At 46.9% G+C, this 24,794-nt stretch overlaps 1 protein-coding gene across 1 annotated transcript in view; it reads right to left on the bottom strand.

Moving 5' to 3' along the window:
* Window positions 1-24,794, bottom strand: part of DMBT1 (deleted in malignant brain tumors 1) — a 624,760-nt gene that overhangs the window by 249,821 nt on the left and 350,145 nt on the right. The window lies entirely within an intron of this gene.

The following is a 24,794-nucleotide window of genomic DNA, read 5'->3' on the forward strand; positions in this document are numbered from 1 at the left end:
GTGTAGTGGTCCTGTGGCGGTGCCTCCTGTCCACTAGCAGCGGCGGAGGTGGTGGGCAGTTCATCATCCAGGCTAGTGTCAGGGGCCCCTTGTGGTGCCTTAGTGTCCTTCCTTGTGTTCACGAGTTCCTTCAGCACCCCTACAATGGTGCCCAGTGTGGTATTGATGGATTTGAGTTCCTCCCTGAACCCCAAATACTGTTCATCCTGCAGCCGCTGGGTCTCCTGAAACTTGGCCAGTACCGTTGCCATCATCTCCTGGGAATGGTGATAGGCTCCCATGATGTTGGAGAGGGCCTCGTAGAGAGTGGGTTCCCTGGGCCTGTCCTCCCCCTGTCGCACAGCAGTCCTCCCAGTTCCCCTGTGTTCCTGGGCCTCTGTCCCCTGAACCGTGTGCCCACTACCACTGCCCCCAGGTCCCTGCTGTTCTTGGGGTGGTGGGTTAGCCTGGGTTCCCTGTAGTGGTGGACACACTGCTGCTTGACGTGTCCTGGAGACAGAGGTATGGGCCCGCTGGGTGGGTGCTGTGCTGGTGTTTCCAGAGAGGGGAGGCTCTGTTGTGGCTTGTGCCAGTGAGAGGGGAACAGACTGTCCCGAGGTCCCAGATCGCCCGGGCTGGTCATCTAGATCCAGTTGGACAGAGCTGCGGTCATCACTGTGGGCCTCTTCTGTGGGGGGAGTGGACATGTCTGGAACCTCTTGTCCGGTGACGTTGGGTAGGGGTCCTGCAGGGGTGTAAAGGCATAGTTTTAGTATCTGTGTGTGACATGGTGTGCAATCGGTTGGTGACCCCGTACCCCAGTGGTTGCATTCCTGTGTAGGACCTTGTGTGCTAATTGTTTAGGGCTCTGTGTGGGTATGTGCAGTGGACATGCATTGGTGATTGTTGTCCATGCATTGGTGTTGCATGCAGGGCTTGGTGTTGGGATGTGTGGTTTGTGATAGTGGGACATATGTGAGGAGTTGGAGTGATGGGGTGAGGGTAAGGGTGGGGGTATGTGTTAGCATGCAGGTAGAGTGGGGGATGTAATAGTTAAGATTTGACTTACTAGAGTCCATTCCTCCAGCTACTCCTGCGAGGCCCTCAGGATGCAGTATAGCCAAGACCTGCTCCTCCAATGTTGTAAGTTGTGGGGGAGGAGGTGGGGGTCCGCCGCCAGTCCTCTGTACCGTGATGAGGTGTCTGGATAACACGGAACGCACCTTCCCCCGTAGGTCGTTCCACCTCTTCCTGATGTCATCCCGTGTTCTAGGGTGCTGTCCCACTGCGTTGACCCTGTCCGCGATTCTACGCCATAGCTCCATCTTCCTAGCTATGGTGGTGTGCTGAACCTGTGATCCGAATAGCTGTGGCTCTACCCGGATGATTTCCTCCACCCTGACCCTGAGCTCCTCCTCAGAAAACCTGGGGTGTCTTTGCGGTGCCATGGGGTGGTATGGGTGATATGTGAGGTGGTGTGTGTTGTGATGTGTGGGGTGATGTTTAGGGATGTGTGGTGTTTTGTGCATGGATATTGTGTTGTGTGCCTCTGTATGGTGGTGTTGTCTTTGCTGTGCTTTCTCTCTGGCCTTCTTCAATATTTTGGGTAGTAAGGGTTTGTGGGTGATGTGGGCGGGTGTTTTATAGTGGGGTGGGTGTGTAGGAGTGGTGTGTGTATGTGTATCAGGTGTGTGTATTTCGAATTGTCCAATGTGGTAGTGTTTTGTAAGAGTGTGTGTATTTTGAGCGCAGCAGTGTGTACCGCCAATGGTTTACCGCGGTTGAAAGACAGCTGCGTGGATTCGTGGATCGTGATAGTGTGGGCATATTCCTGTTGGCGTGACGGTGGAAGTTTCGTTCTTGCCAGTTTATCAAGTGCAATGAAATTACTGCTCTGCAGGAAACTTGGATGGAGGCAAATTGTGTGGAGCCAGGCTACCTAGAATTTTGGAAAGCTGCCTCCAGAGACTATAAAGCAGTAGAGCCAGGGGTGGGTTATCCATATATGTTGCTGTTAAATTGAAAGGGCGAATCACCCTGCTTATCCTGGAGGGGTACTGGATACAAGGCATTAAGATCAGTAACTGGAGATTGCAGCAAACTGTGTTCTTGAGAAATGTGATCAGTCCAATGCTGACTGTTTAGTAACAGGGGACTTTAATACAATTTTTTTTAAAGACCTCACTGAAGTTCTTGTGGGACTCGATCTTTGCAATCATCTGTTGGTGCCTGAGCCGTCCAAACCAAGGGGTTGCCCTCACAGCTCCTTGGGTGAACATATTGAGCTGCATTTAAATAAACAGCATGGGATATAAAGTATTGAATGGCCATCTGCCACAAGACATCCCTCCGAGATGGATGAGATCTGATGGGCGGACACATTCTTTCTTGGACTACACAATTTGTAATGCTGAAATGTTCCTTTTTATAAAAAAATTCCTAATATTCAATCGTCCCTAGATTACTGTTATGAAATTCAGCCTCCATCATCATGCTGTGGGTCTGGCTGTCGGTGGCAGAGCATGTATAGAGACTTTAAAGCATATAAAATGGAGCTCCACTATTAGTGATGCAGCAATGGCAGAATATTGTAAATATTTAGACTCTGATGAGGCTGGCAACTTGTCTCCAATTAAGTTAGGAGCTAGCCTCGTCTCGGCTCTATGGTCAAGATTCTATCAACCAGTTAATAATTCTATTTCAACTAGACAGATTACTTCCTTGAAGGAGATACAGGAGTTAAAGAAAGCCCGTAATAAAGCTACTAGGGCAACCCCGTAAGAGTCCAGGTTCCAAGGTATTATTGAATATATTTAAGGAAATGCCGAAGGTTTACAGGAAGGCCATTTATGAGGAGAATCGGAGATGCTCTGCCCTTTGTGGCCAAAGCTTGTCCATGCCAGTAACAAACTTAAGAAAGCATTGGTCCATTATTATTAAATCAGCAAATGGGCAAAGGGGGTATGGCAGCATTAACATCTCAGAAGGAGAGTGGGCATCTAACATGGCCAGACATTTTTCTGTAAGCAAGCTTGAAGACCATATGCTGGACAAGGGGGTGCAGAGTCCCATTGTAGTATCTTCCAATTTCTCGCACTTATCCCTGGAGCCCTTGCATTTTCAGTCTGAAGAAATGATTCCCTTTTCACATCGACCTTGTTGTATTATCTCCTGGGCAAAACAAGATGGGGCACCAGGTCCCAGTCGGCTCCCACAAGTGCTGTTTAAGCAGGACATAACCTTATGGGCAGATCGGCTTATAAACCTCTTTGACTATTGTGTGAAGTCCTCCAGAATTCCTAAGTCGTGGGATGGTGTTATAATTCATCCATTTCATAAAGGCGGCTCAAGGGCGGACCCAGCCAACTATAGGCTAATAGCATTACTTGATAATGAGGCTAAGTATTACACTAATCTCCCGTTGGAAGACTTTCGGACTGAGCTGAAGGGGTTAATTCCAATATGCCACATGAGTTTTATTGCTGAATCTGGTACATCGACCAATTTAATAGCTCTGTCTGTTTTGATGGATAGGGTAACATTATCATGTTCTGTGCTGCATTGCTGTTTTGTGGATTTTGAGGCAGCCTTTGATTGGGTCCCTAGGGGGACTTTTTGGGGTAATTACAAAAATGGGGAATATCAACCGTGCTCTTAGGGGTATAATTGAGTTGCATACTGACACTTGGGTCCACATTAAACTTGGAGAACACTCCCTCTCAAGGAAAATCCCAACACTCCGTAGTGTGAAGCAGGGATGTGTTCTTGCTCCCTTGCTTTCCAATCTTTTCATTACGGATCTGTCAATTCTTCTTGATACTACTAATTGCCATCCCCCCAAGATTGGTGGATCAGTCACATGCTTTACACTGATCATCAGGCAATGTGCCACACAAAGATAGGCTTACAGCGGCTGTTCAACCAGCTATCACTCTATACAGCTTCCAATCATTTGGAAGTGAATCTGTTCAAAACAAAGGTTTCGGTAGAAAAAGGCTTTTGGGAGGTAGCTGGCATTATAACAGTATTACAATCAATTCAGACCACTGTTATAGATATTTAGGGGTGCATATTGATGCCAGGGGCAGCTTTGTAAAGCAAAGTTAAAAAGTCGAAAGAAAAGCATTGGCGTCTCTCTCAAAACTATTTAATCTAACTATTTAAATCTCTTAGGGGGGAAAATTTGTCACCACTGCTGGAAGTCTTGAGAACAAAGATTACACCCTCATTGACTTATGGCCAGGAAGTTATGTTGGGTAGAGACAGTTGTATGCTAAATAACCTGGTTACTACGATTTAAAAGAGGGTTTTTCATCTTCTGAAATCATCATCTGCCCAGGTTCTGCCTGAATTCAGCTTTTTAGATCAGCTGGCAGCAGGTGGTGGTGCCTTCCTGAAATTGGGGGTGATTCCTAGTTTGGCGCCGCGGTCAAAAGACCGCGGCGGTCATTCTGGCTTTCCCGCTGGGCTGGCGGGCGACCGCCAAAAGGCCGCCCGCCCGCCCGCCCAGCGGGAAAGCACCAGCAACGAGGAAGCCGGCTCCGAATGGAGCCGGCGGAGTTGCTGGTGTGCGACGGGTGCAGTTGCACCCGTCGCGATTTTCAGTGTCTGCTAGGCAGACACTGAAAATCAATGTGGGGCCCTGTTAGGGGGCCCCTGCAGTGCCCATGCCATTGGCACTGCAGGGGCCCCCAGGGGCCCCACGACACCCATTACCGCCATCCTGTTCCTGGCGGTGAAAACCGCCAGGAACAGGATGGCGGTAAGGGGGTCGGAATCCCCATGGCGGCGCTGCAAGCAGCACCGCCGTGGAGGATTCCCTGGGGCAGCGGGAAACCGGCGGGACACCGCCGGTTTCCTGTTTCTGACCGCGGCTGTACCGCCGCGGTCAGAATGCCCACGGAAGCACCGCCAGCCTGTTGGCGGTGCTTCCTCCGTCACCTGCCCTGGCGGTCATAGACCGCCAGGGTAGGAATGACCCCCATTGTGTCATACGATACTGAGGCTAATCTGAAGTCATTTTTATGGCTTGAAATTAGTTCCACTGAGACAAAAAGGTCACACTCTTGAGCTTTGGATGATTGTAAGCAGTTACTAAGAATACAGGATCTGTGGGCTGACAACCCATCTCAGTCACCGTTTAAAATCGGTATCAAAAAGAGTGTGCATCTACGGTCCTTCCAATCAGATAGAGCCCTTCTTGCTAAATGTAAGCACGCTTCTGCAGTAATAAGTACTTATCAGCCGGCCTCCCTGGCTGGTTATTTTCCATGTACTTAAGGTATTCATATGAAAGAGAAATCCATGGTCCTTATGTTGGGGGACTGTCCTTTTTTGAGGGATCATCTCAATGGGCTGCAGACGGTGGATGGTGTAACATGAAGGGGCTGTGGCAGTTGGGAGGAATCTCTCAAACATGTGGTATATTTGTGCCCAGCTCTGTTGAAGGAGCATAGATACCTGCTGTGGGGTAAGTGAAATGCACTGGGGGTCTGCTCCGGTTGACAGGCCATAATTGCATCTCCGGACCTAGATAATATGATGTTCAATGTTTCGCTGACCAAATTTAATAATGTTGCACTAATTAAACTTACTAGGAGCACTGCGGGCAGCGACTAAAGGCCTATTTAAATTTCTTTTGCTCTTGCTCCTCTAGTTTTTATAGGGTGATGTGATAATATTTGATTCTTGCGAAGTACATCGGTTTTAGGTTTTTATTGTTGCCGTCCTATTGATGGATCAACTAAAGCATGCAAGCACTTTAAGGATTCATGCAGTTGCTTTAGCAACGCACATGTGCGTTAGTACATGAAAGTTTCACTTTCCCTGGGAGATGGAACACTGCAGGTTTGCAAGCACTTTAAGGACTCATGTAGTTGTTTTAGCAAATAATATGCGCAATATGTTTTTTTTCTTCATTTACTGTCTGAAATGTGTGGTTTGGATTTCTTGTTATTATTAAAGTGTACTCTCTTGATGCAAATGTATTCCCCTTTTGCGTTGGTGAACTTTTTGCTGCTCATATGTGTGCCTAATTAATTTAACTGAGTTTTTAAAATGATCATATTCCTCGGTATTATTACTGTGTTTGAATGGCAATACAGGGTTTTCAAATTGTGCATGTGTCATGAAGTGGGTGTTTATGTGTTGCTGTTACTGATTGATATTGCTTTTAAATTGTAATGGATTTTAATATTTTTACAATAAATATGTTACTGCCGTTGTTCAATGGAAACTAGACCCTAACTGTAACTACTTACTGGCAACCGCCAATAGATTTTAGATATATGGAGATATATATATATAGATGTGTGTCAGTGTATGTGTGTGTGTGTATGTGTGTGTGTGTGTGTGTGTGTGTACTCCATGCCACTCTGCTCTACACCACTCCATTGTATGCCATTCCACTCCACATTATGCCACTCTACTCTATGCCACTGTACACCACTCTACAGTACTCCACACCTCTTTACTTATGGCACTTCACTCTATGCCATTTCACCCAAGTCCTCTCTATGCCACTACAATCCACTCTACACTATGCTATTTGACTCTATGCCACTCCACTCAATGCCCCTCTACCCTATGTCACTGAACTCTATGCCTCTCCACGCCACACCACTCCACACCACAACACGCTTCTCCACTTTACACCATTCTACTGTTTGTAACTCTACATCGCTCTACTCAACACCACCCTACACCACCCTATGCCACTCTACACCATTTTACTTTATGCCACACTACTATATTTGACTCCTCACCATGCCACTCCACTCAATGCAACTCCATGCCACTCTACTCTATGCTACTCTACTGTAGACTACTCCACTCTACTCCATGCCACTCTATGGCACTCTACTCTATGACACTCAATTTGACTCCACTGCACTCTTCACTAGACTACTCTACTATATGCCACGCTACTATACCTCACTCCACTCTACTTCACTCTACACCATTCCATTCTACGCCACTCTACTCCACTCTCCACCAGTGCTGACTCAATCTTTCATTCTGCCAATGACAACAACAGAGCTTTCTCCTTTTTGTCTTGTACTTTTATATGTAAAACCAAGGAGAATGTGTTGAAGACTCTTTGTTGTACAGTGTTTGTTACTTGTTAATTTCCGATCTGAAACAGTATACTTTGTGAATTACATTCTATTTGTGCTGATTTTGGTCTAGCTACATATATTTTACTACCAACTTGTAACCTAATCTTCTCTCTCCCTACTCTTGATTGTTTACAAGTATCTTGTTTCAATGTCTTCTTTTTGATGAGGGGAATAACGAGTACTAATGTAAGGGTTGAATCTTCCAGCTGCCAAGCAGCTCTAACCTGACAACTGAAGTAGTGGACAACCTACACAGGACTCTTCGGGAACTGAGCTGTACTCCAAGGTTCTTGGCCTAATGGAAAATAATAAGGGCACATTAAAGAAGGTCAGCAAAGGAGGGCAGAAGTTTTTTTCCAAAGGAAGCAGGAAAGTTGACTACCTCTATTTAAGATGAGTTCTTAACTGTAGAGCAGAAGAGCTTACAATTCCTAATGGCTGTAAGGCATTGGGAGATTTCTTATAAAGTGGGGTGTGTGTTAGAGTAAGAAGAAGAAACTTGATCAGCTTTTAGATGGTCAAGGACATTGAAAGAGCAAATGATGCTACAAATGTAGCCATTTTAAGGTAAAATGAAGGGGCCTTGGACGGAGCCATTATCTTACGGAAGTATAGTGGGATAACAAATTCAGCTCTAAGAAGCATGAAGTAAGTGATTAGGAAGACAGAGCACAAGCCAGGGTAGACACTGGTGCAAAGTGCTCCATGTATGGTCACTCTCTAGGAGACTGGCCTGGTTTGTAGTGGGTACCAGAGGTACTTACACCTTATATCAGGTCCAGTTATCCCTTATTAGTGAAATGTGGTCAGTGTCTAGCAGCTAGGCTGTCTAGAGGTAGCTGTAGCTGAGCAGCCAAGGCTGAACTAGGAGACATGCAAAACTCTTGCTATACCACTGTAGTCACACAGTACTCACACACGTGAAAGAAAATTCTCAGTGTTACAAAAATAAAGGTACTTTATTTTGGTGACACAAATGCCAAAAATACCTTAGAGACTATACTCCCTTAGGAAGTAAGTAATATACACAATATATACACTAGTAAACATAAACAGGTAAGTAAATAGAAAACAGTGCAAATAGTAAAAAACACAATAGGTTGCAATGGGCCTGGGGGAACACAAACCATATACTAAAATAGTGGAATGCGAAAGTCGGTTTCCCACCCAGGCAAGTGTAGTGTGTAGAGGGGTGCTGGAAGTGTAAGGAAACACCAAAAGTAAGTAACAGACCTCATCCCAGAGCACAGGAAAACAGGAGTAAATCATGGTTAGTTTCCTGAAACACACAAGAAGTTGTGATAGAAGATTATGCATGAACCAGAAGAGACTTCAAGACACCAATGATGTATTCCTGGACCTGAAGACCTGTGGAAGAAGGGACTAAGTGCAAGAAGCACTGAAGAGTCCAGGGAGAACAGGAGCCCTTGCTAACCCGGAAGAAGGTGCAAAAGAAGACCCACTGGTGGGAAGAGAAAGTCAGTTATGCACCCAAGAAGAGAGATGCAGGTTCCTGGTTAGTGCAGAAGATGTCCCACGATGGATGGATGATTGCAGTCTGGTTTGCATCACTGGTTTCCACCAACAAGGCTTGGCACATGCAAAACTTGCAGTTAGCGGAAGATGACATTACCTGGGATCAGAAGGGACCTGGGGCCTCTAACCAGGGGGAGAAGGCAGAGGAGGGTCTCAGCAACTCAGAGAACCCTCAGAAAATCAGGCAGCATGCACAGGAGTCCCACAGCATGAGGACAAGGAAGGTGCAAATAGAGGCACACGTAGCACAACACAAAAGGATCCCATGCAGACAGAGCACCACTCAAGAAGCTGTATGTGGCAGGACAGAGTGCTAGGGACTTAAGCAGTGCTGTGTACGAAGACCTTCTTGGAAGGTCGCAAACAAGCCTTGGCAACTGCAAGTCACGCAGTACACGGGGTACTTTCTTGCGTGGGGAGCCAAGCTTTTACCTCCACCAAAGTTGGACAGCTGGAGCTTGAGAATGTCAGGGTCACTTTAGTCCACCACCCATGTTGCTGAATCCACGCTTGTCGTCTGGAGAGGGGACCCACACCACAGTCGTTACAGCAGAGAGGTGCCTGCTGAAGCAGGGAAGTGACTCCGTCACTCCATGGGAGATTCCTATGGTTCTTCTGGTGCAAGTTGAAGACAGGCAGTCCTCGGAGGATTCCCGACCTGGAAACTGTTGCAGTTACTGGCAGGAGCTGAAGATACAACGTTGCATAAGTCGTCATTGCTTCTTTGTTGCAGTTTGTAGAGTTACCGGGGGTTTCAGCTCGAGTTCCGTCGGTAGAAGATGAAGTAAAGGATGCAGAGGATTCCTGCTGGAGTCTTGCAATCCGAATCTGAAGAATCACCCAGAGAAGAGACCCTAAAAAGCCCTGAAAGGGGGATTGGTCACCTAACCAGGTAAGCACCTATCAGGGAGGGCTCTGACATCACCTGCTGGCACTGGCCACTCAGATGCTCCCAAAATGCCCCATCACCTTGGACTCCCACCCTGCATGCCCACAAATCCACCAACAGGCCCACATTCCTCCCTCTGTGCCCTCACTCACAGGTACTTTGCACCCAGCCTTCAGGGTTGGAAGGCCTGACATATATGTGACTTATAAGTGACCTGGTGCTGTGCAAATGGCTGTGAAATGTTGCATGCGCCATTTCACACAGGCTGCAATGGCCTGTGGGAGCCTTTGCATGGGCTTCCTATGTGTGGCAAAAGTCATGCTGCAGCCCATAGGGATCCCCTGGAACCACAATGCCCTGGGTACCTAGGTACCATATACTAGGGACTTATAAAGGGTGACCAGTATGCCAATTGGGATGAAATACTGGGTTACCACTATGTAGTAACAAATTTGGAAACAGAGAGAGCATAAGCACTGGGGTCCTGGTTAGCAGGACTCCAGTGACACACTCAAGCATACTTTCAAAAACAGGGAAACACACTGACAAGCAGGCCAAAAACGATAAGCACTGGGGTCCTGACTAGCAGGATCCCAGTGACACAGCCAAAACACACCAACATCAGGCAGATATTGGGGGTAACATGCCAAAAAAGGGTACTTTTCTACAAACTCCAAGTGTCCCAAGAGGGCACAGCCCCCCACTGGAGGGCAGACACGTGGGTTGGCTTGTGTAGTTCTCAGGGAGGAGATAGTCCCAGTTAGTTTTGGGGAAACCGATAGAGGTCACCCTAGTGTCCCTAGGGAATGCAGAGATGGTGCCAAAAGCCCAAATGCCTACAAATCCTTCCAATTATAGGCAGTGGGTCACCATCAGTGGGCAACGGGTGGGGGCTCTGCATGACACCCAAGCCAGCATGACTACCGTCAGAGGTCAGCTGGTGTCAGCAGAGCAGGTCCTACCTTCCATATTCCACCAACTTATAGTCGCCAACAGTTGGGAGAGCCACCAACCGGGAACTCTGGAGTCCTTTGGGGGGGAGGGTCTGTGGTAATCTAAAGGTATCTGTGAGTCCTGCCATGCCTGTAGATTGTCTGTTAGGCAATGACCTTGAGCACACTACCTGAAAGGAGGTAGAGCTAAGGTCTCACTTGGAGATGTTGGGATTGCCTAAGTGGGTCTGCATGACCCCAAGGTCCATGGCTTCCCGGGAGGGGAGTCAACGGTGTCTGGAGCCTAGAAGAATGGCTCAGACAACTGCCAAGGAGAGGGCCAAGGAGCGCGGGAAACCAGTCCCAGAAGTTCCCACAGTGGTTGACGGGGTCCCTGAGGCAGAGGCCACTGGGCCAACCGGGGAGGACATTGCTGCTCTCAGTGACTTACCTGAGCTTGCTGGCTGGCAAGTTGATGGTGGGCCCACCAGGGAAGAATTCTTCAAGGCGCAGAAAGAGGGCCCCACTTTAGAGAGTTTGAGACAACAGGCTTCAGCCCAAGCAGCAGGTGAAGTCTCTGGTGATAACCTTAATTATTGGGAGATTGATCTTCTTTACAATGAGCCTAAGGAAGCTGGGACAGCACGTGTACTGGTGGGCCCCCAGTGTTACCAGGCCTTCCTACTGGACCTGGCTCACGATATTTCACTGGCAGAACATTTAGGGCAAGACAAGACCTTTGCCAGGCTTGTCACCCACTTTTATTGGCCCCAAATGCGGACGGCCCCAGATGCATTCTGTAGGTACTGTCCACCTGCTAGGGCCAGTGAGAAGACAGGAAAAAGGCTCAAGGCCCCCGATCCCACTCCCCATTGTTGGCACCCCCTTTGAAACGGTGGCCATCAATGTCCTTGGTCCATTGGACCCCAAAACTGCTAAAGGCAACAGGTTTATCCTGGTTCTAGTGGAACATGCCACCTGCTACCCAGAGGCAATCCCTCTGAGGATGGTTACTGCACCAGTGGTGACCAGAACTCTAATGGGGATCTTTACCCGTGTGGGATTCCCAAAGGAGATTGTGTCTGACAGAGGCACAAACTTCATGTCTGCATACATGAAGTCCATGTAGGATGCGTGTGGGGTCACCTACAAGTTCACCACACCCTATCATCCTCATCCAATGGTCTTGTGGAGAGATTAAACAAGACCTTGAAAGGCATGATCACAGGCCTCCCTGAGGCCATGAGGCATAAATGGGACATCCTCTTGCCATGCCTTCTCTTTGCTTACAGAGAGGTACCCCAGAAGGGGGTAGGGTTCAGTCCCTTTAAACCTCTCTATGGTTACCCTGTCAGGGGACCCTTAAGCATTGTGAAAGAGGGGTGGGAGAAAGCTCACAAGACATACCCTCAGGATGTGGTCAGCTACATGCTGGCCCTAAGTAACCAGATGCAACGCTTCTAGAAAAAGGCCAAGAGTAAACTTGAGGCCAGTCAGGAGGTGATGAAATGCTGGTATGACCAGAAGGCCACCCTGGTGGAGTTTTCAGCCTGGAGAGAAAGTTTGGGTGATGGAGCCAGTAGATCCTAGAGCTCTCCAGGATCACTGGACTGGCCCATTCAAGATCAAGGAGCATAAAGGGGAAGACACTTACTTAGTGGACCTCCAGCCCTCCAGGAATCCCCTAAGGTTGTTCCATGTGAACCAACTGAAGCCTCATTTTGAGAGGACTGAGTTCAACCTGCTCATGGTGACAGATGAGGGTGTGGAGGAGGAGAGTGAACCTCTCCCTGATCTCTTCTCTGCCAAAGAAGGTGAAGGGTCAGTTGAGGGTGTCAGTCTCTCTGACTCCCTGACCCTGCACCAGCAAGGGGACTGCTATCAGATACTGAAGCAGTACTCCTCCCTGTTTTCCCTCAGCCTTGGACTCACACACATGTGTGTACTTGACATTGACACAAGAGACAGTCCCCCTGTAAAGAACAACATTTACCGGTTGTCAGACAGAGGGAAGGCCAGCATCAAGGAGGAAGTTGCCAAGATGCTTACTCTTGGGATGATTGAGAAGTCCAGCAGTCCTTGATCCAGACTTGTAGTGCTGGTACCCAAGGCTGCTGCATCCAGTGCTAAGCCAGAACTTAGATTCTGCATGGACTACCGGGGTCTCAATTCTGTCACAAAGACAGACGCTCACCCCATCCCCGGAGCTGATGAGCTTGTAGACAGGCTTGGCACTGCCAAATTCCTCAGTACTTTTGATCTCACATCAGGGTACTGGCAGATCACCTTGACTGAGGGGGCCAAGGAGAGATCTGCTTTTTCCACTCCTGAGGGATATTACCAGTTCAGAGTGAGGCCCTTTGGGTTGAAAATGCCCCCACTATCCTCCAACGGTTGGTTAACGGGGTCCTAGCTGGTAAGGATGCGTTCTGTGCTGCCTACCTAGATGACATTGGCATGTACAGTTCCAGCTGGGAGGAACACCTGCTCTACCTCCAAGAGGTGCTCCAGGCCCTGCAACAGGAGGGCCTGACCATCAAGGCCAGTGCAGTAAGCACCAGATTCGCCAGGGTTCTGTGGTGTGCCTGGGACATCTAGTAGGTGGTGGCTAGGTGCAGCCTCTCCAGGCCAAGATTGAGACAATCGTGGCCTGGCAACCACCCAGAACCCAAACAGAAGTGAGAGACTTTTTAGGCCTTACTGGTTGCTACTGTAGGTTTGTTAAGGGTTATGGCACCATAGGGGCCTCCTTCACAGAACATACTTCCAAAAATGCAACCTAGGTTTGTGAATTGGACAGAGAATTGTCAGAAAGCCTTTGACTCTCTAAAGGAAGCTTTGTGTACGGCACCCATGCTCAGGGCCCCTGACTCCTCCAAGGAGTTCTTCGTGCAGACAGACATTTCAGAGCATGGCATAGGGGCGGTTGTAGCACAGTTGAATGAGGAGGGCATAGACCAACCAGTAGCCTTTATTAGCAGAAGGCTCTTACCACGGGAACAGAGGTGGAGTGCCATTGAAATATACGCATTTGCTGTGGTCTGGGCACTGAAGAAGCTGAGACAATACCTGTTAGGGACTCATTTCCAGGCTCAGACAGATCACAGGCCACTCAAATGGCTCATGCAGATGAGGGGTGACAATACCAAGCTTTTGTGGTGGTCCATTTCCCTACAGGGGATCAACTTTACAGTGGAGCATCGCCCGGGAACTGACCATGCCAATGCTGATGGTCTCTCCAGATTCTTCTGTCTTAGCGATAAGACCTCCCAAGAGGTTGGGTAGCTCTCCCCACTTTCAGCTGGGAGACACATGTTAGACCTGTCAGCCATAGGGTGGTCATCCCCCAACTTTGTGCATGCCTCCCTCCACTTTTCTGACACTGTTTCTGCTGGTTTCAGGACTCTGCACACTCTACCACTGCTAGCCAGTGCTAAAGGGCATATGCTCTCTCCCTTAAACATGGTAACACTGGTGCATTCCCAATTGGCATATTTCATTTACTTTCAAGTCCCTAGTAAAGAGTTCTATATGTGTCCAGGGCCTGTAAATTAAATGCTACTGGTGTGCCTGCAGCACTGATTGTGCCACCCAGTTAAGTAGCTGCTTAACCATGTCTCAGTCCTGCTATTGCAGGGCCTGTGTTTGGAGTTTCACTGCCACTTCGACTTGGCGTTTAAAAGTACTTGCCAAGCCTTAAAATTTATATTTTTCTAGATATAAGTCACCCTTAAGGTACGCCCTATGTAACCCATAGGGAAGGGTACTACGTAGCTAAAAGGCAGGACATGTACATGTGTGTTTTATATGGCCTGGTTAGTGGAAATCTCCTAAATTAATTTCCCTCTAATGTGAGGCCTGCTCCTTCCATAGGCTAGCATTAGGACTGCCCTCATATACTGTTTCAGTGGTAGATTCTGATCAGAAAGAGGTAACCAGGTCATATTTAGTACGGCCAGAGTGGTAATAGAAAATCCTGCTTATTGGTGAGGTTGGATGTTTGTATTACTACTTTAGAAATGTCACTTTTAGAAAGTGAGCATTTCTGTGCACTTCAAAAACGCTCTTTGAAGTCTCTCCCACTTCAAAGGCATTTTGGGGTATATAAACTGGGTCCCAGACACTTCTGGACCTGAACCTGCAACTTGTCAAGAGGAACTACCTGGCTGCCCAAAGGACTCACCTGGACTGCTTTGCTGAGAAGGACTGCTGCCCTGCTGTTGCCCTGCTGCCCCGCTGACCTCTGACTTTGCGAAGAAGTGCTCTCCAAGGGCTTGGATTGAGCTTGCCCCCTGTTTTCTGAAATCTCAGGGCCAAAAAGACTTCATCTCTTCAGGAAACTCCTTGTGCGCCAAGAATCGGCGCTCTGCCTGCCGGAAACGATGCAAAGCCTGCCTTGTGACCAAGAAATGGCTGCTCAGCCAAACCGGAAGGGCGCAGCCAAACTTCCTGAGTGGAAATTCGACGCAGCGCCTACTAGATCGACGCACAGCTGAACCGGAACGATGCAGCTGATTCCCCGAGAGGAAAATCGACGCAGTGTCTGTTGTCCAACAGAAAGTTTGATGCATTGCCCTATCGGATTGACGGAATAACTGTGACTTCTTTCAGAGCGCCCAGGATTTCCCCGCATAGTCCCTGGGCATCAAAAAGATCCCAGCATGGCAGTGAGGAACCAAGACTGCATGCCAAAAAACGATGCAAGCCTCTTGCAGCATGGAAAGAAATGACGCATCGTCTGTGCCATGTCAGAAAGTCCGATGCATACCTTATTTTTCCATGCATCTCCTCCTCTGCGGTCTCCGTGCGTGTTATCATTGAGGGAAACCAGGTACGTTGTGTAATTAAGAGACAACTGTTGGTTTCTAAGATTTGAGACTCTTTTTAAACTTGCAAAAGTGATATATCAACTTATTGAAGCTTGATCGTTTTTTACCTTATTTAATTCAGATAAATATCATCTATTTTTCTAAACCTGTGTGCTGTATTTTTGTGGTGTTTTCACTGTGTTACTGTATGATTTATTGCACAAATACTTTACACATTGCCTTCCAAGGTAAGCCTGACAGCTCAGTGCCAAGCTACCGGAGGCTGGGCACAGGATAATTTAGATTGTGTGTGACTTACCTTGACTAGGATTGAGGCCCCTACTTGGACAAGGGTGTTTAACTCTGCCAAATAGAGACCCCATTTCTAATGATATATATATATATATATATATATATATATATATATATATATATATATATATATATATATGTATATATATATATATACATATACAAACATATATATATCTCCTAAACAAACAGTTGTAAAACAATTGATTTGTTGCACTCTAGGAGTTTAATTTCTTATATACAAGGAATTTATATATATATATATATATATATGCGTAAATTACACCTAAAATGTACCTTCTAAGCCTAGAGGCCAAAATGTTACTATGTAAAAATTGGGCACACTGCATATTGGGATATGATCACATTTTTCCACCTCTGCTTAGGAAAGGGCAAACAAAATGCTTCAAAAGTATTTACACCACCTCCTTGGACCATCCCTGAACCTTGGAAGTCTCGGGGGGTTATTCCGACCCCGGCGGGCGGGCGGTCGCCGCCCGCCTGGCAGGAACCGCTGTATGGCCGCTCCGCGGTCGAAAGACCGCTGGGGCCATTCTGACTTTCCCGCTGGGCCGGCGGGCGCTAGCCAATATAGCGCCCGCCGGCCCAGCGGGAAAGAGGCCTGCAACACTGAAGCCGACTCCGAATGGAGCCGGGGGTGTTGCAGGTGTGCGACGGGTGCAGTTGCACCCGTCGCGCTTTTCACTGTCTGCTAGGCAGACAGTGAAAAGCATACTGGGGCCCTGTTAGGGGGCCCCTGCACTGCCCATGCCGGTGGCATGGGCAGTGCAGGGGCCCCCCAGGAGCCCCAGGACACCTGTTCCCGCCAGCCTGTTCCTGGCGGTGAAAACTGCCAGAAACAGGCTGGCGGGAAGGGGGTCAGAATCCCCATGGCAGTGCTGCTTGCAGCACCGCCATGGAGGATTCTCCCAGCCGGCTGGGCGACCGCGGCTGTACCGCCGCGGTCGGAATGACGAATGAAGCACCGCCAGCCTGTTGGCGGTGCTTCCGTCATTCGCCACCCTGGCGGTCTATGACCGCCAGGGTCGGAATGAGGGCCTCTGTCTGAAGCAGGAAACCATGCTGGAAGAAGAATCATGACTTCTAACTCCTGACTCCTGCTGCAAGTAAGGCTCACACAAGGACTCAAGGACTTGTGAGTCCTGTGACACCGAGAGATTGGTTGACCTTCTGTTTACCTGCTTCAGATACAAAAAAGTAGAAAGGCTTCTGTCTCTAAGAGAGCCCCCCTCATTGAAAGGAAGTAGGCCCTGCAGAAGACATTGTGCCTCGAAGCCTGCTCTGAGGAGCGGGAGCATGGAGAACTTACCAGAAGATGCATTCCAGCAATAGAAAACTAAGGGTCTGACTGAGATCTTGGCAGACGGGTTACTCCATCACAATAGGGACGGATTATATCCTATGGGATTTATATTCCAGCGGGCGGGATATCTGTCACCGTTGTGATGGAGTAACTTTTCTGCCAAGATCTCAATCAGGCCCTATGTCTAAATGCAGAAACCTTGCATGGAACAACCTGCATTATGTATCTGACCTCCACCCCACTATGGTTGTCTCAAATTGGGCCTAGGCCCTGGTCCACTACAAAATTCTGTGTTTCCATACTGTTTGACTTTTTATTGATGTTTTTGACTAAAACGTTTATGAATTCATATCACAGTTTCCCCATAACCCATTTTAATAATCATTGTGTCTTATTGCCAGTTACATTTTTGTATGCTTTTTCTAAATTGCTTTGGGAGGTTTATTGTGTTGTGTTCTTTATTTCTCTGGGACTGCCTGCTGCTTGTGCCATAGCTACCAGGAGATGAACAGAGCTTCTCTTAGAATTGTGTTTTTACCAAACCACAGTTTACTTGTTGGCATGGGTACCCCCTTCTAAATTAATAATCACTTTGCTGATAATTCTAAATCAAGCCCTTGGAGAGGTCTTCACAAGAAGGAAGGCAAAACAAAGCCCAGTCTTTGTACTCTGGCAGAAGCAGCAACTGCAGGATAGCTCCACAAAGCACAGTCATAGGCACGACAGCTCTTTTTCCTCAGCTCTTCAGCTCTTCTCCAGGCCGAGGTTCCTCTTGGTTTCCAGAAGTGTTCTAAAGTCTGTGGTTTTGGGCGCCCTCATTATACCCATTGTCTCCTTTGAAGTAGGCCTACTTCAAAACAAAGTCTCTCTTGAATGTGAAATCCTGCCTAGCCCAGGCCAGGCCCCGGACACTCACCAGGGGGTTGGAGACTGCATTGTGTGAGGGCAGGCACAGCCCTTTCAGGTGTGAGTGACCACTCCTCCCCTCCCTCCTAGCACAGATGGCTCATCAGAAAATGCAGACTACACTAGCTCCCTTTGTGTCACTGTCTAGTGTGAGGTGCAACCAGCCCAACTGTCAACCTGACCCAGACAGGGAACCCACAAACAGGCAGAGTCACAGAAATGGTATAAGCAAGAAAATGCTCACTTTCTAAAAGTGGCATTTCAAACACACAATCTTAAAATCAACTTTACTAAAAGATGTATTTTTAAATTGTGAGCTCAGAGACCCCAAACTCCACATGTCCATACGCTCCCAAAGGGAATCTACACTTTAATCATATTTAAAGGTAGCCCCTGTGTTAACCTATGAGAGGGACAGGCCTTGCTACAGTGAAAAACATATTTAGCAATATTTCACTGTCAGGACATATAAAACACATTACTATGAGGGTCATTCTGACCCTGGCGGCCGGTGGCCGCCAGGGCCACCGACCACGGGAGCACCGCCGACAGGCTGGCGGTGCTCCAATGAGCATTCTGACCGCGGCGGTTCAGCCGCGGTCAGAAGCGGAAAGTCAGCGGTCTCCCGCTGACTTTCCGCTGCTCATTGGAATCCTCCATGGCTGCGGAGCGCGCTCCGCAGCCATGAGGATTCTGACCCCCCCTACCGCCATCCAGTTCATGGCGGGAAAGCCGCCATGAACAGGATGGCGGTAGGGGGGGTCGCGGGGCCCCTTGGGGCCCCTGCCGTGCCCATGCCAATGGCATGGGCACGGCAGGGGCCCCCGTAAGAGGGCCCCAAAATGTATTTCACTGTCTGCCTTGCAGACAGTGAAATACGCGACGGGTGCAGTAGCACCCGTCGCACCTTACCACTCCGCCGGCTCGATTACGAGCCGGCATCCTCGTGGGAAGGTCGTTTTCCCCTGGGCTGGCGGGCGGTTTAACTGGAACCGCCCGCCAGCCCAGGGGAAAACTCGTAATACCCGCCGCGGTCTTTTGACCGCGGCGCGGTAATTTGGAGGGCGGGATCCTGGCGGGCGGCCTCCGCCGCCCGCCAGGGTCATAATGAGGCCCTATATGTCCTACCTTAACCATACACTGCACCCTACCCGTGGGGCTACCTCGGGCATACCTTAGGGGTGCCTTAATTGTAAGAAAAGGGAAGGTTTAGGCCTGGCAAGTGGGTACACTTGCCAAGTCAAATTGACAATTAAAACTGCACACACAGACACTGCAGTGGCAGGTCTGAGACATGATTACAGAGCTACTTATGTGGGTGGCACAGCAAGTGCTGCAGGCCCACTAGCAGCATTTGGTTTACAGGCCCTGGGCACCTCCAGTGCACTCTACTAGGGACTTACTAGTAAATCAAATATGCCAATAATGGATCAGCCAATTGCATACACATTTTGTAAAGGAGCACTTGCACTTTAGCACTGGTTAGCAGTGGTAAAGTGCCCAGAGTAACAAAAACAGCAAAAACAGAGTCCAGCACACACCAACAACCTGGGAAACAGAGGCAAAAAGTTAAGGGAGACCACGCCAAGGATGAAAAGTCTAACAGTTGTCATGGCCAGTTTATCAGGAACGTGCAGCACAATAGAGGATGGTATCATTTGCCACTCTATCCAATTAGTGTGTTAATTCAGATGTAATTACTAAAATTCTAGTCTAATACATGGCCTATATTTTGTGTACACCCTATGACTAACTATTGGGAAGCCACTGATTCTAGATTTTCTATCTAGTATTTAGAAACAGGTAAGTCTGGTAAACAGGTAGGTAAATAGGTGAATATAGATTAGCATTTGAGTTATTAAACAAAACAGATGATCTCTAGAAGGTTTATTATACTGTAGTTATTCATTTACGATTGGTGTTAGGGCTAGTAATATTTTAAGTAAATGAAAATGTAGTTAAAATTAATAAATGGTTACAGTTAATGTGTTTGGATAATGTTACTGAAAATATTCTAACTTCTTAATTGTGTAGCATTTACAGTTATGAACATAGATAGAATTAAATACCAACATTAAAATGCAAATACATGTATTTAATTAAATACAAGGTAAAGATTGTTTAGATTATAATAGAGCTAGTATATTTTATTAAATTACAATTTAGGGATAGGGTGATACATGCTAGTCACATTTAAAACAACAGTATTGTATTATACTTACATTTATACCATGCTTACTACCTTTAACAACCCGTTTAAGAGCTTTAAGTAGATTAACATGCTACCCCGGAACACAAGGTTTGTGGTTCATCCAATCTTTAATTCCATGCATTTATTCCAGTTTTGTTTTGGTATGGTAAATTCACAGAAGTTAGGAGTTAACAATTTGTTTGGTCTATGTGAGTTCTGCAAGTGGCTGATGGGATGAATAGATAGTCTAGGGAAGAACAGGCCCAGATATGGCTTCAAAGGAGAGGGTTGTGATCTATGAAATGAGGTGTGGGCAGGTTACAGGCACTCAAAATAGAGAAAAAGGCAGACAGGCATGCAATTTGTAATAGGCTATAATTAGAGAGAGAAGGCATGCGGAGGATGGAAGGCAAAGAGAAGGTTACTCGGAAGAAGTATAAGAGAGAACAATTAAAATGTGCTTGCTGTTCTCATGTTGCCCAGTTTCAACCTTCATGCTAGTAGTCACTTGCCCACATTGTTTTAACATCTGTCCCAAACAGATGCTCTCCTCCACTTCCTCCTATACCCCTTATCGCTGTCCACTCCGTGATGCTCTATCCCTCTGTTTCCATGCTGGTAACCACTCTCCCAACCTCTGCCCCAGTCTTGTGCCACTCCCCTCATATGTCCCTTGCTAATGTCAGACATCAAGTCAAGGAGTAGTTAGGCAATAAATGAGAGCACCATGAAGCACAGGCGTATACAAACTCGCAAAGTGGGTGGGAGGGTTGTCACTAAGTCCCAATGAATTTGCAGGTCATTGAGTCAATACTCACTCAAGAATGTTCCTTCATTTTACTCGAACTATTGGAAAGCATTTTTCTTTATCCAGTCTTCCATCACCACATCTCTGCAGTGAGATCGGTAGTCCTGTCTTGTTTAGACCATACAAATGGGACATACTGTTATACTCAATTCACCCACCAGTGCTTTTAACTGGTGCAAAGATTACTGTATACCTGATGTTGGTTTTTCATCTTTTTAACCATGACTGTCCTGCACTATTATCTTGGCAATGCCTATCAAGGTTCTTCTCAGCATATGCCACCTTTGTTTAATAGTTGAAGTGAACAGATTCTCCCAAGCCTTTTCATACTCTGTCAACTGGATGAGATAAACATGGTTGGGCACAAAGCTGTGTTACTGCCTGGTGCTCAAGCAATGGAATTCCCTCCTTCCAAATCTAGCTTCTCTTTCGGATCTCAGGATCTTTAGAAAATAACATACAAAGCAGGTTGTTCCTGTTTTCTATTAGGAGTATAGATTCAGAGGGGTGTTTAGGGGTGTGACTCCCCCCAAAATACATGCGTTCTTGGCATGGTAGCTGGCTATGGTTGCCCTGAGTCGGGTCTGCTGTCTCTATGTCGGATTTTCGTGTAGTAAACCAAGAATGAAGGACAAGTGACTTTTCATGTGAACGAGAGCGAAAGATGCCCATCCGGTGTCTGAACTTCAAAATGTGAAATCAGATAACGTAAAATCAATGCTACTTGTTCAAGTTTTATTTCACAGAGCATCTTTTTTTTCTCTATTGTCACATAGGACACACTTTTGAATACCTGAGTTCCGTATGTGCGCCCTACAAGCACCTCTTATATTTGGTATTATGTTGCTCCATCTATAATAAGAATCATGACTACTGGCCTGGCTACTCACCAATTGAATTCTCAATTGGTGCAAGCCATAAATAATTCTAAAAATTTGCTTTTAATAAATGTTGGTCTATGTGGTGATATGTGTATTTGTGAAGTGTACTATCATCCGCAAGAGTATCTTGGCACTGATGTAATCAGATGTACTGAAGTGAAACATGTAAAAAATACACTATTATGAATTTTTACATTGTGTTTATCACACAATTGATATGCCGAACACTTTCAAGGCTTGACTCATGCACAGTCGCTTAGAGCCAAGACAGACCCGTGGCTCGGTTTGACTCACCATATTATTTTTCTGTGGGCCCTCCTCTATTTGCAACTCGGGCTTAGTACATGGGCATGTCAATCACTTAATAAAATGGTTTCTAAAAGGGGAGGACTAGAACCATGAAGTCATGCTCAAATTCACATGCTCTGATTTGACTACTCTACCATTGAGGTTTCCTGTACTAGAGATGGAGAAGTGTTTGTAAAGTGAAAATATATTTAAAATAAGTGATCTCAGGGCAGGGTCTCCAGGAAGCTGTGTTGTGTGTGACTGTAGAGATGAGTTGCCAGGGAGAACTACCAGGGCCAGGTGGGACAGGATGGGGTATGGCTTCAGCAAGGGTGTTTGGGGTGTGACACCTTTTGTTAAAAATTGGGCCTCTAGTTGGCAGATGTATGTCCAAGTAGGGACCACAATCCTAATCAGGGTAAGTCTGTTACACACCTTAAATTAACCTATGCTCACCCTGTGGTAGCTTGGCACACAGCAGGCAGACTTAACTTAAGAGGCAGTGTGTAAAGTATTTGTGCAACACTTAAGGTACAGTAACATAGTGAAAACACCACAAAAAGACTCCACACCAGTTTAGTAAAATAGAGAATATAAGACCAAAACAACATCCAAACGTCCAACAAGTAGATCCTGGGATATGCAATTTTAAAGATTTAGGTAAAAATAGCGCATAAAAGCTCAAAGTGCCAATTGTGGTTATCGGGTCACACCAGACCGGGACAACGTCAAGAGTTAAGGCTGACCCTGATAGGGTGCAGGCTGGATACAGGGACCCACTTAGGCCCGCTGAACACAGTACCTTAAATTCTGATGCGTGGTCTACGTGGCATGATTTGTGAGGCTTTGTGGCAGTTCCGGTGAGAACCACAGAGGGCAGAGCACCTTAGGCCCACTTCCAAGAGTCCATGACTGGGTTTGTACCCCTGGGCAGGATAGACTCACAGATGACAGAGTTCAGGAGCAGGGTGGTTGGAAATCTTTTTGTCCCTGAGACTTCAGAAAGCAGGAGGCCAGTCAGCTGGCCCTTGGAGAACTTAGGTTCAAGGATGTAGAGAACTGGTCTAGTGCTTCTCACTCCAGGCAAGAAGCAACAGGCCAACACAGAAAAGCAAGTAGCCCTCAGCAAGTTCTAGACCAACACATCAATGCAGTTAGCAGAGTGGCAGTTCCTCCTGACAGCACAGAAGTCCTTCTTCCTGGCAGAATGTCTTTGGTTCAAGTAGAGTTCTTATTTGGTGGGGTTTGGGGTCCAGTACCTATGCCCAAATGTGTCTTTGAAGTGGGGGTGATTTCAAAGAGGCTTTTGTAGATCATAAGCTCCCTGCTCTTACTTCCCTGGCTCCATACACTCTATACTGGGTTCTGCAGACTTTGGTGTGGGGAGAGGCACAACCCTATTCAGGTGTAAGTGAGGCAGTGCTAAGTTCCGCCTCCCCATTAAGCCAGTTAATAGCCCATTAAGGCCCATCAAGTCATACCTAATCTCCCATTACTTTTGGATGTCAGGAGGGAATGCACAAAGCTCAGCTGTCATCCACCCCAGACGTGTATTCAGAGACAGGCAGAGGCACAGAATGGTTAAAGTAAAAAAATGGCAACTTTCTAAAAGTGCATTTTCACACTTACAATTTAAAATCTGACTTCACGATAAATTGTGATTTTAAATTATGAGCCCAGAGGCACCAAACACCATATTTCTATCTTTTCCCAGCTGGAAATTACATGTAAAAGATGTTTTAAGGCAATTCCAATGTTAACCTACAGGAGACATAGGCCTTGCAGTAGTGAAAAATGAATTTAAGAGTTTTTCACCACTTGGACATGTTAAACTTAAAAGTACATGTCCCACACTTTAAATACGTTGCAACACTCTCTAATGCATTCTTGGATTGGTAGTTGTGTCTGGGTTCCCTGAGTCAAGTATGCTATGTCCACGTCACTTTTAGGGTCGAGCCTGAGTTGCATGCGCTTGCGCATGAGTATCGCAAATGAGACACTTTAGGAATTAGAAAAGGGCATGGAGACCCGTCCACGTTACGTCAGTGTCTTTCCTTGGTTCGTGAGCTTGCTTTGATTAGTGGAAGGCACGCATACGTCACACCTTTTCCGTAGGTTAGCCCTCCTCGAGCGCAGTGACCAAGTACAGAAAACATGAGTGGCTCGCCGTTTCCCGTCAGGTTTGTGGACTACTTTTTCTCTATTTTCGCAGCGCGATCTCGCTTGGCAGAAGTCGAGCGCTTTGCATAATATCGACCCTGTTACACAGTTAATTGCAATTTTGCCGGTTACATACATAATTGCACTTTTGCCGATAGGTTTCATTATGAGTGAACTGTAGCATTGTTGTTTTCTGTTAACATGGCAAGAAAAATCCGGTTGGGAGTTTACAACTGGTAATAGCTGTAACTCGGACAAATGCGAGACCCTAGTGCATTGCAAATGCTTGTTTCTCTTTGTTCTCATGTCACTAAGTTTTAACTTGTTTTTTTGGATCTGGATATTAAATGTGTATATAGATCACTTTACTAAAAAAGCAGTAAATCAGCACACATAAAAGTACTACTTAAATGGGTGCAAATTTAATACTTTTTTGGAATTCACAAACAGTAGCAATAGTACTCTTGGAAAGCTGTACTAGTTTCAAGTTTCCAGGAATTCAACTGGCAATCAAACAACCAGAATGTGATGGGATGAATGCTTACAAATATTCTAACCAATGGCAGTCCCTTGGGGTAGCATTTCAACCCATCGTTTTTCACCCACTGTGCCACTCTACAAAGAGGGCCACCTAATGGAAGCCAGAACTGACTACTCCTTGT

This window comes from Pleurodeles waltl, chromosome 6 (assembly GCF_031143425.1).
Source record: "Pleurodeles waltl isolate 20211129_DDA chromosome 6, aPleWal1.hap1.20221129, whole genome shotgun sequence".
Taxonomy (NCBI): Eukaryota; Metazoa; Chordata; class Amphibia; order Caudata; family Salamandridae; genus Pleurodeles; species Pleurodeles waltl.